The following is an 18,622-nucleotide window of genomic DNA, read 5'->3' as shown; positions in this document are numbered from 1 at the left end:
AATGTACCTTTCCAAGCTATTTGTCTTTGAAGCATATGATGTGAGCGATGTTTTTAGGTGATTATAGTAACATTTTGAAATGCTCCGCAGGTTAGGTATCATCAGGAAACACCTTTAAAATGAGCACTGTGCTTACATCTTAAGTTCTGAGCAATGATTGAATCTAAAATATGAACACATTCTTCTTTATGATGCCATTTAGTATTAATATATTCTTTTGTATATTTCCAGATTTCATTTTGCACATTATTTTGTTCTTAGAAACATTTCACATTCCATACTAACAAATACATGGTGACAAGTATTATTCAATTTCTACATCAAAATCTATTTTACTCTAGGGAGTCAGAAGGACTATTAAAAGAATAGAAGGAAGATGTGATTGAGGTTGTAGTTATGGCCCATTTTTGGTAAACTACACCAGCGCATGTAAACATTTAATTTGGTAACCAGCATAGTTGACACCAGAAGTTGACGCCAAGTTATCTTCCAATTAACTACAGAACTATTCTTATAAAGAATTTCAAAACAAAAACTATTTCCAAAAGTTATGTCATTTTAATTAACTAGTGCACTTTTAGAGAGGTGATTTTCAAAAAAAGTATCATTTAATTATTTGACAGATTTTGCTCTTTTCTCAAACCCTTCTACAGGTTGTGTAAGTGATCCCCATGCAGTATTAGAAGCTAACTAGCCTATGCAAAACTTGACAATGTTTTGGTAGGTTCAGTGATTATTTATGTACATACAGGTACATATTTATGTAGTACAACTACTTATTCAAACCAGTGAACCTCAGAAAGGTCTTTCCTGTCCGTTGATGACTTGAGAAAACAATTAAGCTGAGCACCTTCTGATATCAGGACCGATTTCGTATTAGGTGGAAATTAAAACCCAATATGTCAATGCTTGTGCTGTAACACATGATTAACGGGAGACCCACATTTAGAATAATCTCTGGGGTTTAATATGTAAAATTCTTAAGTAGGCAGTGGACGTTCCACAAGATTTTGAGGGAGAAGTATTAGAAAGTTTAAGTTCAGGTGGTCAGAAATCTAATATATGATATTCAATGCTATTCATTAACAAAAAGTATATAAAAAACTGTACTTATGCATCACTTTCCCGAACCCTGTCAGAACACTTCTGAACACATTACAACCCACTAACTACTTTTGTAGTGCAGTCACCGCTGTGTAGTCTCAAGTTTCCAACGAACAAAGAACAACATAAATGTTGTTTAGCCTGTAAAATAAAATGCAATAAAGGCAGGCAAGTTACATCTAACATTAGTTCATTTCGACTCCATTTACAGCTCTTTCGCATTTTGTTAATAGATTTAGGGCGTGGTCTGTTTCTGCCAATGATTGGAAGTTTTACAGGCTGATAATGCCAGTAGGTACAGAGGTAAACTTAGTATTATCAGCATCAATTTAACATAATATGATGGGTACATCAAATTCCACTTTTACTTAGCCTTCTTACAAGTGTAAGGCTCATTTATAGTCTTGCCATTCGTCGGTAGAAAAATAAATTTTCACAGTTAATTTGAACAATTGAATTATGTCATATCTTCACTCTAAAGTCAGTCACCATAAGAATTCTGGAACGGATTATTTTTTTAAAATTCTAAAATAACTATAGCTGATGCAGTGCATGGATTAAAATAACGACAAGCAAAGAGACATGCACGGACGAAGAAAACCGCTTTGGATGCGTCTATATTGTACAGCACTTGCCAAATCATGCTGTACCCTACAGTCAGCGTGCTCAACAGATGGAATCGGGACAATTCCGTTTTTCTGCGCTGCCCAAATTATTTTCCCCAACTTTTTTTTATGTAACACTTCCCAGATTTTATTATTTTTTTTGGAAGGTTTTGACTACTATGGAGCGAAGTGGGGAAAGACAATTTGAACGGGTGCAATGAAATCTTGCCAGCCCCGGCAAAATAACCACCGGACTGAGGGGCACGAGGTGCAAATAAATAAAACTCAGAGGCATTCTCTGCAGGAGAACGCGCACGGGTTATCACCTTGGATCTAGGAACGGGGCATTCCGCTTTAAGGCTGTTACAGAAGTGCGGGACGGGGAGGAGGAGGTGGTACGCGGAAAGGGGAGCCCGGCGGTGGCTGCCATGGTGACCGAGCTGCCGGAAGGAGGTAGCGTGGAGACGGAATGAGTGATTGACAGGTGGGCTGTCAGCTCGCGCTCGGGACGAGGGGTGCTGATAACTTGCGGTTGCAATGGGCACGGCGGTGGGGTATTTCGCCATTCAGCCTTGCCCACTGGGTTTGGGTTTGCTTTCCGGCGTTGGAGTGGGGTGGGAGGGGGGAAGCAGTTGTGGTAGGCCCAGAGGACAGCCTCGGGATCGCTTGGAGTATGTATCCGAGGCCGCGTGCGTGCGGCTTGGAATGGAATAATTACCCCTATTTGAATATTTGCCGAACAACTATAGGGTCTTTAAAAAGCAAGTATGTCCTTAGTGCAGCATTAACCGAAGGAGGCTTATTTGGAGGGAATTGCTTTGAAAAATGTTGTAGGCTTATTTAAATTAGGCAGTTTTGAAATCTGCGACCCTAACGTAATGCTCCCCTACTAACAGTCACGGCCCATATTGCAGTTAGAGTTCCTGTGAAATGTATGTTTAGAGGTAATTGGTTTTAAATACATTGCAGACTGATTGAAATTCGAATTTGAATCAGCACAAAGAAAGAATGTTGGTGGATGATCCAAACTAAATTTCACCAGTACTGTTGGCTGATGAATATTGGTAAAGAAAATGTCTAAAACCTTGCCAAGAAAGGATGAATTCTTATGGGGAAATTGTGACCTGGCTTCCCATCCTTACAAAATATGCTGTAAATGTAAAACAAAATGCATGTTCTGGGAATTTGGAAGAAAAAAAGGTCTGAAGATCAAGCAGCATCTATGGAGAGCTAAATTAAGTTAACATTTTGAATGAGAGACTTTCTGAGAAACGGTCTCCAATCTTAAGTGTTAATTCAGTTTCTCTTTTCCACCGGTATTGCTTGGCTTGATGAGTTTCTGGTATTTTGTGTATTTATTACACAGTAAATGTACTTGATTTCTTGCCATTTTTCAAAAATATCTTGCATTCAATATTACTATAGATGACAGCTAAGAATATGACTTCTGACTTACTTATGTAATTTGTACATTAGTTTCGGCAGTGGTCAGATATTTTAAATATTTTTAAAAATCCTTTGGGAATATCTAACTGCAAGAGGGAGGGAAACCAGGACTTTTTTGACCAGGGTGGGGGAAGGTGTTAAGAATCACTGTGCCACAAGTCAACCAAACCCCTGGAGAAATACACTTTTTTTTTCTCTCCGTTTTATGTGTAATTTATCTTTTTCTAAAAACAATGTTGCAACTTGCAACTGTTGCCAAAGGATATACTGATATTTTTGTGTGGTTCCTGTGAGGAAGTGACCTCTGGATAACAGGATAATTTCAAAAAATGAGAGGGTACTACAAGTTCTTTGTTGTAGGGTAAGTATTGTGCATGATACTTTAGTTGCAACAACTTAGTTGGAACTAAGTGTTTTCAAAACTTTTTAAAAGTTTTTATTTACATTTCATACTTTTTTTACTGCTGCATATTGACAGTTTTTTTGTTTTATTAAAGCCAGCATTAGGGGTGGTTTTTTTAAAAACATATTTTGATGGTGCTTTTCTGTCTTGTCAAGTTACATATGTTTAGAGTCCACCTGTTTGAATCGTGTCAGCAATATTTGTTGTATTTTCATAGGATGGAAAGTGTTTTGGAAAATCCCAAATCCGTGAAAAGCGAAGTATTTCCTTTATTGTCTCAGGGAATGCTAGAATCCTTTGAATTAGATTCCCTTCCTAAATTAAGGAAAATTAAATTCCTTTCAGCAAATGCTGGGCCTTATGACAGATTAATTGTCTTTTTTAACCCTAGACTAACACTGGGCTTTGTTTTGCAGTAGGAACCTTTGACCTATCAAGTTTCCAGCTGAGGCTCATGTACATGTTTATCATTCTTTCCTATTAAGTTACCAAATTTACAATTGCAGCAAATAGCAGCGTTTGAAACACATGACAGTGAAGGTAGAGTATGTGCTGTTGATTGAATTTGTATTAAAACAAAAAGTCCAAATGGGAGACTCAGCCTTATTATGGAAATAAAGATGCATATTGGGCATTGGTGAGGCTCACTTGGAGTACTGTGAGCGGTTTTGGGCCCCTTATCTAACAAGGGATGTGCTGACATTGGAGAGGGCTCAAAGGAGGTTCACGAAAATATTCCAGGATTGAAGGGCTTATCATATGAGGAGCGTTTGATGGCTCTAGGCCTGTACTCATTGGAATTCAGAAGAATGATGGTGGGGTTGGGGGGGTGGGACTCATTGAAACCTATTGAAAGGCCATGATAGAGTGGATGTGGAGGGGATGTTTCCTATGGTGGGGGAGTCTAACCAGAGGACACATCCTCAGAATAGAGGGATGTCCATTTAGAACAGAGATGAGGGGATATTTCTTTAGCCAGAGAGTGGTGAATCTGTGGAATTCTTTGCCTCAGGTATCTGTGGAGGTCAAGTCTTTATGTATATTTAAGGCAGAGATTGAAAGATTCTTGATTAGTCAGGGCATGGAAGGATATTGGGAAAAGGCAGGAGATTTGGGCTGTGTGGGAAATGGATTGGCCATGATGGAATGGCAGAGCAGACACGATGGGCCAAATGGCCTAATTCTGCAAAAAAAAAGCACCAGGCAGGGTATAAGCCAAAAACCTTTTATTTTTGTTGCTTTTGATTTCCAGATAGATTAAAAATTGTTCTTAAAAAATAAAATTCACGTAGAACAGACAGCAAAATATGACCAAATTCTCTTGAGGAATCAGAGAGCAAATATGAGTATCTATTTGCCTTAAGAACCTTTCTTGTTTTATGTATGGTTCATAACCTTGGCCAAGTATTTCCTTATTTTGAAACTTATTGATAAAATTACAATTTAGGTTGAAGAAGCATATAAGATCTGGATATTTTTAGTTGAAGATGAAATTTAAAAAAAAAACAAATGTAGAAAGGAAGTAATTGAATAATACTGAGCCAAGGAATTTATTAACACCTATAGATTTCTTGTGAGTTGGACCTCACTTGTCTTCCCAGTTACCATCTAGATTGTGACCCTCCCTGTGTTAGTTCCATGGTGTCTGAATTCTGAAGGGTGAATCATCTTTACAGAAGGAAATGCCATTCCTTTGCAAGTGGTGACGGTGCAGATTTCATTCGTTCATTATGTGCCGTGTCATATGATCTCCCCATGACCATGATTGTTCTTGGCAAACTCTTCTACAGAAATGGTTTGCCATTGCCTTAATGCATAAGAGATAGGAGCAGACTTGGGCCATTCAGCCATTTGAGTCTGCTCTGCCATTTCATCATGACTGATCCCGGATCCCACTCAACCCCATACACCTGCCCTGTTACCATATCCTTTGATGCTCCGACCAATCAGTAATCTTATCAACTTCTGCTTTAAGTATACCCATGGGCTTGGCTTTAACCACAGTCCGTGGCAGAGCATTCCACAGATTCACTACTCTCTAGCTAAACAAAAAATCCTCCTCACTCCTGTTCTAAAAGGTCACCCCTCAGTTTTGAGGCTGTGCCCTCCAGTTTTGGATACCCCCACCAGAGGAAACATCCTCTCCACATCCACCTTATGTAGTCCTTTCAACATTCCGTAGGTTTGAATGAGATCCCCACACATTCTTCTAAATTCCACTGAGTACAGGCCCAAAGCTGCCAAGTGCTTCTCATATGTTAACCCATTCATTCCTGGAATCATCCTCATGAGTCTGTTCTGGATTCTCTCCAATGACAACATCTCCTTTCTGAGATAAGGGGCCCAAAACTGTTGACAGTACTCTGAGTACGGCCTGATTAGTGCCTTATAAAGCTTCAGCATTATCTGCTTGTGTTTATATTCTATTCCCCTTGAAATAAATGCCAACGTTGCATTTTCCTTCTTTACCACAGACTCAACCTGTGAATTAACTTTCTGGAAGTCTTACATGAGGACTCTTAAGTTCCTTTGCACCTCTGATGTTTGAGGGCTGTGGGCAGTGTCTTTACAAGACAGGTGGCCCTAACCATTATCAATACTCTTCAGAGATTGTCTGCCTGAGGCCACCTGCTCCCATGGCTTCATGTGACCCTGATCGGGGGTTAAGCTGGTGCTACACCTTGCCCAAGGGTGACCTGCAGGCTAGTGGAGGGAAGGAGTGCTTAACACCTCCTTTGGTAGACACATATCTCCGCTCCGCCCATTACACGAGGCAAAAATGTATTCATTTTAGGTTTGAGTCCAGATGCTGTAGAGGAAGAGAGGTTGAGAAAGGAGTGTTATGAATGGGAAAGATGACTAGACATGGATCAGTCACTGATGTGAGAAGAGTTGGGGCCTATGAACCATGGAGCTCTGGAATAAATTTGTTCAGGATCTGTGAGGAGATTGGGTCGTGTGATAGGCAATATCAGATTGGTTCATGGGGAATTTTGGCAGTTGGTAACTTAGGTGGCAACTTAGAGTCCTGGCATCAATGCTGAGGGTCGAATCAGATGTCTGGAAGTTGAGACCCTTTGCTTGGTGCCGCGGGTCTCCCTGCGAGTCCGCTGGGATAGTCGAAGGTCCCGTGTCTTTGTGTCTGAATCTGAATCTGCTGGAGGCTAAAGAAGTCTTGGGGTTAGAGGACTGTGGGACTGTGATTGTGGGTGGGAGGAATGGAGTTTGTTTTGCTGTTGCAATCATTGTGGGCAAGCTACGATGGTGCCAGGATGTGCAGTGACACTTACTTGCTGTTCCCTGGCGCACTCTAAGGTGGGTTGTTAAGTCAAATGACGCATTTCACTATATGTTTTGACGTACATGTGGTAAATAAACCTCACTCTTGAATCTAGGGTGTACCAGAGGAGAGCAGGTACATAAACAAAGGGGATCGAGGTGAGCTGGGTTCCGGTTCAGTTGAAACAGATCCCAGTGCTGCATTGGGGTTTGTTCAAAGCAGCTCCCTTTGTATTGCACAACTGCAATGCAGGAAACACTGCTGAAACTTGGTTGGACTAAAAGTCTCTTTTCTGAAGTGCTTTGGCACTGTTTTACCGGGCAATGCTATCAATGAGTGCTGTACTGGAAGTAACATTACACACAAGTCTGTCACCAAAAGCAGCTGAGTTTCTTAAAACAATATTTCATATCTGGAAGTATCCAACTAAAATTCCTATGTTTGGAAAGGGATCACTACAAAAACAAACTTGTAGGCAGAAGTACTTCAGTTAAGAAGTTCTTGTATATAGAGTAGAAATTTGGAGGCGTTTAGCATAGGCAGTAGGAGGAGAGGTTGCACAGATGGTGAGAGACTGAGAACTGTTGGATGCAGGACATCATAGAAAAATTGTCACATTTGTATAGCACATTTGATCATCTGCAGACTTCCCAAAGCTCCATGTGAGTTTCGGGAATGTATTCATGGTTATAATGAAGTAACAGAGTTAACCAAGAAGAACATTACAAGCTCTCAGAAAATATGTGGCATTAATGTCCGTATAATCTTTTATACTGGTGCTAAATATTACCCAGGTCTATAGAGAGAAATCTTTTTTTCATGAAGTAGTAACATTGGATTCTGTACGTCTAACTGAAAAGGCAGATTTGGTTTTTGTCTTAACATTTCATTCAAAATGCAAGGTCTCTGCCAGTATTTTGTCAGTGCTACAATTTAGTGTGGATCTAGAATAGGTGCTCAGCCATCTGGAGTGGGACTTGAACCCATTCACTGGAGGTGAGTGCACCATTGCACTGCTATGAACATCAAAAGGTGAATGGGGATTAGAGTTAGAATAGTGCACGGAAGGATTTGAAGTTCACTGAAAGTAATTTTAAACTAAGTTGGGCCTTAGGGATAGTCCACATCACTGTCAAGGAGGCACTGGATGTTTTAAAGAGTACGAAGGTAGTCAAATCTCTCTGGCCTGACCAGATTTTTCCAAGAACACTGAGGGAGGCTAGAGAAAAAATTCTTGGAGCCCTGGCTGAGATACTTGCATCCTTGTTAGCCACAGGTGGGGTGTCAGTAGACGGACAGTAGCTAATATGCCTTTATTTAAGAAGTGTGGAAAAGAAAAAGCTAGGAATTATAGACCAGTAAGTTACTGGAGAGGGATTCTGAGAGATAACCTATATATACATCTGGAAAGACAGGAGCTGCTTAGAGGTTATCGGCATGGCTTTGTGCATAGGGCATGTCTTAAGCACTAAAATTGAGTTTTTTTGAGGTGATTAACAATGTTGATAAGGGCAGTGCAGTTGACATGGTTATTTGGGTTTGAGTAAGGCCTTTGGTAAGGTTCCACATGCTTGGCTACTCTGGAGGATAGATCACATGGAATCCAAGAAGAGCAGCCTAATTAGATATGCATCTGCCAGAGGGTGATAGTAGAAGGTTGATTCTTTGACTGGAGGCCCATGACGAGTGGTGTGCCTCAGTGGTCATTGCTAAGTCCATTGCTGTTTGTCATCTATATCAACGATTAGGATAAGAATGTCCAAGGCATGGTTAGCAAGTTCGCAGATGGTACTAAAGTAGGTAGTATAGTGGACAAAGAAGGTTATCACAAATTACAGCTGAGTAATTGGCCGAGAAATGGCAAATGGAGTTTAATTTGGATAAGTTGAAGATGTTGTAGTTTGGAAAGTCAAATCTAAGTAGGATTTCCACAGTAATTGGCAGGGCCCTGGGGAATGTTGCAGACATGTCTCAGTGAAGGTGGAGCCACAACTAGACAAGGAAGTGGAGAAGGCTTTTAGCACACTGGCCTTCACAAGTCAGGGCATTGAGTATAAAAGTTGGGAGATCATGGTGCAATTCTACAGGACACAGTTGGAGTACTATGTTCAGTTTTGGTCACCCTGGCAAAGGAAAAATGTTATTAAACTGGAAAGAGTACAGACAAAGATTATGACTCAACTGCCAGGAATTGAAGGACTGAGTTATAAAGTGAAGTTGGACAAGCTAGGACTTTATTTCTTAGAGTGTAGAGAGAGCTGATCTTGTAGAATTGTGTAAAATCATGAAGGGTATAGATGAGTACAGGCAGTCTTGTTTTTCCCCCCCGGAGTTGGGGTACCAAGAACTTGAGGGCATTGGTTTAAGGTGAGAGTGGAAAGATATAGGAAGAAATTGAGGGGCAACATCTTTATAGAAAGGATGGTATCAGCTGCAAGAGGGTCTGGTTGAGGCAGGTACAATACCAGTGAGACCTAATTTGGAGTATTATCAGCAGGTTTGCGCATTTTATTTTGGAAAGGATATGCTGAAACTGGAGGGGGTCCAAAGGAAGTTCACGAAAATGACTCCAGGACTGAATGGCTTGTCACTCGTTTGGCCATTTGTTCCATCAAGTCTGCACCCCCATTCCATCATGGCTGATTTATTATTCCCCTCAACCTCATTCGCCTGCCTTTTCCCAGTAACCTTTGACAAGCTTACTAATCAAGAACCTATCAAGCTCTACTTTAAATATACCCAATGATTTGATCTCTATAGCCAGCCATGGCAATGAATCCATTCCACAGATTCACCCTCTGGTCAAAGAAATTCTTCCTCATCTCTATTCTAAAGGGATGTTCCTGTATTGAAACCCTGATTAGGCGAGGATTAAATTGGGCGTTGCTGGGCGACAGGGCCAGAAGGGCCTACTCCGTGCTCTATCTCAATAAATAAATATAGCAAATGTGTGAGAGTATGGAGTAGGTGAACAAAGGGCTGGGACTCTGAGGGAGAAGGTTGCAGAAGTCGTGTAGAGACGAGAAATATAATGACGGTACCAGTGACAGGTTGAGGTGGAAGAGCAGTAGCAGCCAACACTGTGTGGGAGGAAGAAAGCTTTCCTGATGATGGAGAGCATTTGAAGTTAAAACATTACCTCCAGACTGAACAGCACACTAAAATTTAGCATAATCTTGGGCAGCCGAGGATGGAAATAGAGTTACAGATCAGGGAATAAATATAATGGTGTTTATCAATGCAGGAAAATGTGATCTGTGCCGAAATTTACACTGCAAATAAGATTGTATTTCATTTTGTGCAGTTGGCTCTATGTCTCAAATTTATCCAAGACATCTTTATAATTAGAACGTACATCTCTGACAAGGTGCCGTACACAAGGCTGTTTAACAAGCTACAGGAAAGATACTAGGATGGGAAGAAGATTAACTGGAAGGAGGCAAAGAGTGGGAATATAGGGGGCCCATTCTGACTGGCAGCCAAAGACTAGTGGTGTTCCCCAGGGATCGGTGTTCAGACTGCTTCTTTTCACATTATATGGCAACGATTTGGATGATGGAATTGATGGCTTTGTGGCCAAGCTTGCAGGCAATACAATGATAGGTGGAGGGACTGGGAGTGTTGAAGAAGCAGGGAGTTTACAGTAGGCCTTGGATAGATTGGGAGAAATAGCAAATGGAATATTGTACAGGGAAATGTCTGGACATGTACTTTGGTTGAAGGAATAAAGGCATAGACTTGTTTTCTAAATGGGGAGAAAATTCAAAGGGACTGAAGTCCATGTGCAGGGTTTCCTAAACGTTAACTTGCAGGTTGAGTTGGTGGTAAGGAAGGCAAATGCGATGTTAGGATTCATTTTGTGAGAACCAGAACATCAAAGCAAGGATGTATTGCTGAGACTTTATAAGGCATTGATCAGACTGCACAGCGTATTGTGAGTAACTTCCGGCCCTTGTGGAAGAAAAGATCTGCTGGCATTAGAGAGAATCTAGAGGAGATTCATGAGAATGATATTGGGAATGGAACCTTTGGTTCAGGGCTTGGATTCACTGGAGTTTAGAAGAATGAAGGGGGGGGGGTTCTCATTGAAAATTATTGAATATTGAAAAGACTAGAAAGAGTGGATGTGGAGAGGATGTTTCCTATAGTGGGTGAGTCTTGGATCAGAGGCCACACTGGTAAAATAGAGGGATGTCCTTTCAGAACATAACAGAGATGTGGAGGAATTTCTTCAGCCAGAGGGTGGTGAATCTGTGGAATTCATTGTCACAGATGGCTGTAAAGACCAGGTAAGTCATTGATTATATTTAATGCAGAGATTAATAGTTTCTTGATTAGTCAGATGTCAAATTTTACAGGAAAAATGGGGTTGAGAGGGATAATGTGTTGGCATGATGGAATGGCAGAGCAAACTCAATGGGCCGAATAGCCTATTTCTGCTCTTGTGGTTTATGGTCTCTGAGTACTCAGTGATGTAGCATTTATATCTTTTACTAATATTTAAATGTTACTGAGTCTCTCCCCATGCTCATTACAATATTGGTAGGAACAAAGCTTTTATATGCTCTAATGAGTTATGTGCTTTAATAAATGTCCCATAGTATGTTGTAAAAATGTAACCTTTAAAACCTAGAAGAAGTCCAATGGTGCTTGCTTTTAATCCTGAGGGTGGGGTACACTTCAAATCCAATTAACAATATTCAAAACAGCATTGAATGTTTGAAAGTAATAAGTTCAAACAGAATACAGATCGTGTGCCATCCAAGAAATATCTTATTTTTGTGAATCTGAATAAATTGGTGCCATTATGAAAGGTTACAGAAGAGCTTATTTCTTCTTTAGGGTGTGTATTTCCTCTGAACATTTTGTTTGAAGCTCCAACATAATTAAATTTTTAATTTCTTGTCAGGCTTCGGTGTGATGCCCCTACATCTACAGTTGAATAGATTGGCTGACTACTTCCTGCTTGAAGAGAGCCACTTGAGAGAACTGTTGAGCTTAAGAGTTGGCATCTCTTCTCTGGGAAAAGCTACTGTCTCATAGAAAGGAAGAAAGCAGTTAAAACTTATTTGGAAACAGTTTTACTTTTAAAGCTTAGGGATAAAAGAATGAATTGCTGGGCTACATCACCACTCAAGGATATCTTGTCTGATCTGACTGCTAGATTCAATTCTAGAGTCATAGAACTACTCATTTCTACTTCTCATTATCTTTAATTCTATAAGACCATAAGATGTAAGAGCAGAATTAGGCCATTTGGCCCATTGAGTCTGCTCCACCATTTCATCATGGCTGATCCGTTTCCCTGTCAGCCTCAATCTCCTGCCTTCTCCCCATATCCCTTCATGCTCTGTCTAATCAAGAATTTATCAACCTCTGCCTTAAATATACCCAATGACTTGACCTCCACAGCTGTCTGTGACAACAAAGTCCACAGATTCACCACTTTCTAGCTAAAAAAGAATCCTCCTTATTTCTGTTCTAAATGGACATCTCTGTATTCTTAGGCTGTGTCCTCTTGCCTTAGACTCCCCCACCATGAGAAATGTGCTTTCCACATCTATTCGTTCAACCTTTGATAGGTTTCAATGAGGTCACCCCTTATTCTTTTGAATTCCAGTGAGTAGAGGCCCAGAGCCATCAAATGTGCTTTGTATGACAAACTTTTCAATCTCAGAATCATTTTCGTGAGCTTCCTTTGAACCCTCTCCAGTCTTTTCTTAGATAAGGGCCCCAAAACTGGTCACAATTCCCATATGGAGTAAAACAGAAACTACTGTAGCTTACAACATACATAGAGGAGTGAATAGTTCTACCTGCTGCATTCCAATAGTGTATGATGCTCTGACACCTTCTCAACTATGCCTTTTCTTAGGCCAGCATGGGTCCAGATGACATAGTGGCTTCAATGTGGCCTGTATGGCATACACTGTAGGACAAATAGTCAAGGTGATTGTTTTTCTGGGGATTTTTTTTGCTGTTGAAAGAAACCCAGAAGAGCACCAAATACCTAGCTTCATTACATCTTTGCTGCCCCAGTTCCTGAAGACTTTATTGGACTGATCCATTTTGCAGTGGCTGAGCATGATTTGGCTTTCCAAGTAAGCTGAAAGGCCCTAAAACCCACCCACTCCACTACAGTCCCATTAACTCTGTCGTCCCTTTTCCTGACCCCAGCCAGTGGATTCCCTGCTTTGTCAGGCAGCTTTTTTGGAGCAGACTCTGATCTGATTGTGGAAAGATCTGACCTTGCCTTTGTTAAGCTTCTCACCTCTCCAACATCCATGGGCTAACTCAGCCCAGCCTGTGCAGTTTAGTTCAAGGCTGTAATCTGAGTTACTAATCTGAGAAGGTTGAGTAAATGGGGCTAGTGTCCATAAAACTCTGGATTCAACTTCACTCACCAACGGTTTCAACTCCCTCAGGTTTTCCTGTGTTCTGAAACATTGGGAGAAATGGTCGTGGATCTTCACAGCAATTGAGGGTGGCTGGTGGAATATGTATGAGCAAGAGAGCTCTGAGAAACAGATGTCCAGTTAGAAAAAACCCATTCACAGGAGTAGAACGTGATTTATAATTATGAATTCAGCTACAATTGAATTTTAAATGCTTCAAAGCTATTTTATTGATGAACCGGGTATGTGGATGCACAGTTAAAGCAGAAACGGGGAGCATTACGCTGTCAATTTATACAAGTGTGTCATGGTATACTAATCTTTCCTGGATATAACCTGGAAGTGTTGGCTGTGCTATAGCTTCTGGACTCCATCCAAAGTTCCACTTGCAGGCACTGCGTCTCACCAGCAATGAGGACCAGATCAGCTCAATTCTAAAGCAGAATGACAAGCCAAGGTCTAATTGTCCTGGGACAGAAAATTCCAGGCATTCAGAACTTTGTGGGAGAGGAAATTCCTCCTCATCTCATTATTAGATGCCTGACCATTTATCTGGAATATGTGCACCCAGGCTCTTGAATTCCTCTTCAGAAGACTCGCACGTTCGAGCCTTTCCTGTCAAGTCTTGGAATTTCATATATCTCAATCCTTTAAACATCCAGTCTGCTCAATCAACACTATTAGCTAATGAACTGGACTGGTGAGCAATGTCTCCAATATAGGTATGCTCTTCCTTGAGTAAAAACTCCAAATTGTAACAAAAAACCCAAACTATTCGAGGAACTTAGTGGGTCAAGCGGCATTTGTGGAAGCAAACGGGTAGCCAACTTTTCAGGTCAAGATTTTGCTTCAGGACTAAGAACATAGAGGGAGGATAGCCAGTATATAGAACTGAGAAGCATGGATTAGGTGGTAGAGTACGAGATGATGGATGTTGCTTTCCTGTGACAATGCTTCGTATAGATGTGCTCAGTGGTAGGGAGGGCTTTACCCATCAGGGGCTGGGCTGTATCCACTAACTTTTGTAGGGTTTTCCATTCCAGGGCATTGGTGTTTCCATACCAGGCTATGATGCCACCAGTTAATATACTTTCCACCACATGCCTATGGAAGTTTGTGGAAGTTTTAGATGTCATGCTGAATCTTTAAAAACTCCCATGGAAGTAGAGGTGCTGCCATGCTGGGCCCAAGACAGATCCTCTGAAATGATAACACCAAGGAATTTAAAGCTGCTGACCCTCTCCACCTCTGATCCCCCAATGAGGACTGGCTCATAGACCTCGGCAAGTCAGTAATCAGCTCCTTAGTCTTGCTGATAATGAATGAGAAGTTGTTGTGGCCCCACTCAGCCAGATTTTCAATCACCCTCCTATATGCTGATTCATCACCGCCTTTGATTTGGCCAATAACAGTAGTGATGTCAACAAACTGAAATATGCTTTGGAGCTGTGCTTAGCCTCACAGACATCAGTATAAAGCTAGTGGAGGAGGGGACTAAGCACGCAGCCTTGTGGTGCACTTGTGCTGATGAAGATTGGGGAGTGGGGTGATGCTATTGCCAATCTGAACTGATTGGGGATAAGCTTGGATAAATTTCACTGGATCTCTTTGTACACATTATTAATACACGTTCTAAATAGCTCAGATTCCTTCAATAAAATCTTTGAGGCACCCCAGAATTTAGACTTTTGTTTGCTGTTTGTTTAAACAATCCTCTCTGTGTGCTAATATACACAATCTCATGTCTTTTTTAGTAATTCTCAAGAGATCAGGTTATTTTTTAATCTAATTATTAGAAGACTAGTTTGATTTTCTTCAGCTTTGTGCTTATTCAAATAGCTGTAAAGTTGCAATTGCAATACAAAAGCTGTTTTACAAGAAGCACACTAGATTTGCATCCTATGATTTCAATTCATTTGGGGTTTGGTATTTGCCTGTCTTAGGGTGTTGTCACCGAGTTCTGGCATTCAAATAGAAAATCACTTTGAAAGATTTCATTTTCTGGCTGAATTGAGTTTGTGGAACAGTGAGCACTTCAGTCCAAAAAGATGTACTTTTTTCCCTTCTCCTCTTCCTTATTCTTCAATTCTTCACTCTGGCTTTCCTCTTACCTCTTCTCCTCACCTACCTATTACTTCCTCCCTTTCTCCAATCTTCTGTCCTATCAGACTACTTCATCTCCAGCCATTTACCTTTTCCACCCATCACCTCTCAGCTTCTTACTCCATCCTGACTACCCTGCTCACCTGGCTTCACTCATCACCTTCTAGCTTGTACTCCTTCCACCTCCCTCCCCCGCCTTCTTTTTCTTGTTTCCTTTCCAGTCCCAATGAAGGGTCTTGGCCTGAAATGTTGACTGTTAATTTATTTCCATAGATGCTACCTGACCTGCTGAGTTCCTCCAGAATTTTGTGTGTGTTGCTCTGAATTTCCAGCATCTGCAGAATCTCTTGTGTGTGCATACACTTCTTTATTCCACTAAGGTCTTTTTGCATATGTTTTCTCCCTTCACTGTCACGTATAATTTATATGCTGTGTGCTGTCTATAGCCACGGCCCCATGAAGCTGCTACAGGCATGGTTTTCATTGTACTTGACTTGACATCTTGACTTAAGTTTAAAAGCTTATGCTAAAGAACAAAATCAAAAAATATATTTCTCTTTTCTATATTAAAATAACAGGTTTCTGGCATTACTATGTCATTCCTTGTTTTCAGTGTAACTGAACCTGTTGTGTATTTATTATCAATGCAATTTTGAAAGTTTAATTTCTTTTTTTTTAGTTATTCATAAACCAAGGCAATGATTTGGCAAAGTTCATTAATAAAATAGAAACATACAAAACCTACAGCACAATACAGGCCCTTTGGCCCACAAAGTTGTGCCAAACATGTCCTTACCTTAGAAATTACCTAGGGTTACCCATAGCCCTCTATTTTTCTAAGCTCCATGTACCTATCCATGAGTCTCTTAAAAAACCTTATATCCACCTCCACCACTGTCGACAGCAGCCCATTCCACGCACTCACCACTCTCTATGCTTAAAAAAAAATAAATTACCCCTGACATCTCCTCTGTACGTACTTCCAAGAACCTTAAAACTGTGTAAAGTTGTGTTAGTCATTAGTCTTACAGCAGAGAAACAAGACTTTAGCCCTCATGGCCAAAGACTTTAATTCCATTTCCCACCAGCTGGTCCAGAGTCGTCTTTCTTTGGTGATTAAAGTGTTCATCCATTTTCATTTGGGTGTTCTGAATCTACATTTTCCACAGAAAGCTTCTTTGATAGTCTAGCAAACACGAGGAATTCTGCAGATGCTGGAAATTCAAGCTACACACATCAAAGTTGCTGGTGAACGCAGCAGGCCAGGCAGCATCTCTAGGAAGAGGTACAGTTGACATTTCAGGCCGAGACCCTTGGTCAGGACTAACTGAAGGAAGAGCTAGTAATAGATTTGAGAGGGGGAGGGGGAGATCCAAAGTGATAGGAGAAGACAGGAGAGGGAGGGATGGAGCCAAGAGCTGGACAATTGATTGGCAAAAGGGATATGAGAGGATCATGGGACAGGAGGCCCAGAGAGAAGGAAAAGGGGGGGGGGGACCCAGAGGATGGGCAAGGGGTATAGTCAGAGGGACAGAGGGAGAAAAAGGAGAGAGAGAGAAAGAATGTGTAAGAATGTGTGTATATAAATAAATAACGGATGGGGTACGAGGGGGAGGTGGGGCATTAACAGGAGTTTGAGGAGTCAATGTTCACATGACATGAACATTGACTTCTCAAACTTCCGCTGATGCCCCACCTCCCCCTCGTACCCCATCCGTTATTTATATACACACATTCTTTCTCTCTCTCTCCTTTTTCTCCCTCTGTCCCTCTGACTATACCCCTTGCCCATCCTCTGGGTTCCCCCCCACCCCCCTTTTCCTTCTCCCTGGGCCTCCTGTCCCATGATCCTCTCGTATCCCTTTTGCCAATCAACTGTCCAACTCTTGGCTCCATCCCTCCCCATTCTGTCTTCTGTAATTTTGGATCTCCCCCTCCCCCTCCCACTTTAAAATCTCTTACTAGCTCTTCCTTGAGTTAAACCCGACGAAGGGTCTCAGCCCGAAACATTGACTGTACCTCTTCCTAGAGATGCTGCCTGGCCTGCTGTGTTCACCAGCAACTTTGATGTGTTGATAGTCTAGCATATATGTTTGCTTCTGTAGATTGATATCTCCTCGACACTAAAGTAGGTTGGGAATTATGGTGTAAGCTCTAAACTGGCTGAAGTTTATACCAAAAAAAAGTTATCTCAATCAAAAAAAATGTTATCATTGACTAAGGTCCCAGTGCGTCATGGGAGAAATTCCTACTGGGATTGTCATAGCCCAAGTAGCTTCATCAATGATCAGCTTTCCATCCAAAGTTCAGAAGTGGGACTGTTTACTGAATCGTGTCCAGTTTAGTTTGAGTATATATAAAAAATTGTACAGGTCATTTGCATTGTTTAATGTTGACGGACACATGTAAAGTTTGCCCCACATAATTGTTGGTCAGTGACCACCACCAACAAAGGAGAAGGACTGTGTTGCTTTGTCATTTTCATCAGCATAGTTCCCATCACTAACATCATGTGGAGACCATTGACCAGAAACGTAACATCAAAGAGCAGATCAGAGGCTCAATGTTCTGCAGCAAGTTTGACAAATTCTGACCACAAAATGTTTCTAGTTTTGACAATATATACACCAGGACAGTCATGGAATAATACTCTCCTTTTGCTCAGTGAATGTAGTCTCAACAACACTTTTTTTAAAAAAAAAGCCTATCACTGATTCAGACAGAGCAAAGCAACTCGCCTGATTGCCTAAACCACCTGAAGCATTTTCTGTTCTACCATCAGCATACTGTGGGGGCAGGGGGTGCTGCCCACACCACACAGAGGTTGTTGAAATGGTTGGTTGTGGTGATTTGCCCTGAGTGTGTGGGTGGGTGGTCAGTCTGGTTGGAGTTGGGAATGTGAGGGGAATAAAAATTGGATTTAATATAAGATTAGTATTATACAGGTGGTTGGTGTTTGGTGCCACTGGCCTGTTTCTGTGTCATCTATAACTCTATATGAACATCTAGAAGACAGGAGAGTCATCTTCTTGGGACCTTTGAAGTATGTTGCCATTCCTTAATTCTTACTGGCACCATGGTAATATCTTAACTGTGAGGATTACAGCAGTTCAGGGGAGAAAATCAGTACCATATTTCCAAGAGTAGATAGAGATGGACAACAGCACGGAGTAGACTGTTCCGAAGCTTTGAGCCACACCACCCTAGTAAATCCCGATTCAACCCTATCACACAACAATGTGCAATGACCAATTAACCTACCAATTAGTACACTTTTGGACTGTAG

The 18,622-nt window shown here is 41.2% G+C and overlaps 1 protein-coding gene across 7 annotated transcripts in view; it reads left to right on the top strand.

The window, feature by feature from the left end:
• Nucleotides 1-2,094: 2,094 nt before the first annotated feature.
• gtdc1 (glycosyltransferase-like domain containing 1) overlaps nucleotides 2,095-18,622 on the top strand; it is a 364,282-nt gene continuing 347,754 nt past the window's right edge. For 5 of the 7 annotated variants that reach the window (XM_072258615.1, XM_072258619.1, XM_072258621.1 and 2 more), the window contains exon 1: nucleotides 2,095-2,193. The gene's annotated coding sequence lies outside the window, so the exon portion shown is untranslated. Of the gene's footprint in view, nucleotides 2,194-2,529; nucleotides 2,654-3,451; nucleotides 3,517-18,622 lie in introns of those variants that run through there. The other 2 variants (XM_072258616.1, XM_072258618.1) reach the window with 2 other exon arrangements.

Source organism: Mobula birostris, chromosome 5, assembly GCF_030028105.1.
Source record: "Mobula birostris isolate sMobBir1 chromosome 5, sMobBir1.hap1, whole genome shotgun sequence".
Taxonomy (NCBI): Eukaryota; Metazoa; Chordata; class Chondrichthyes; order Myliobatiformes; family Myliobatidae; genus Mobula; species Mobula birostris.
This window is presented reverse-complemented; position numbering and strand designations above follow the sequence as displayed.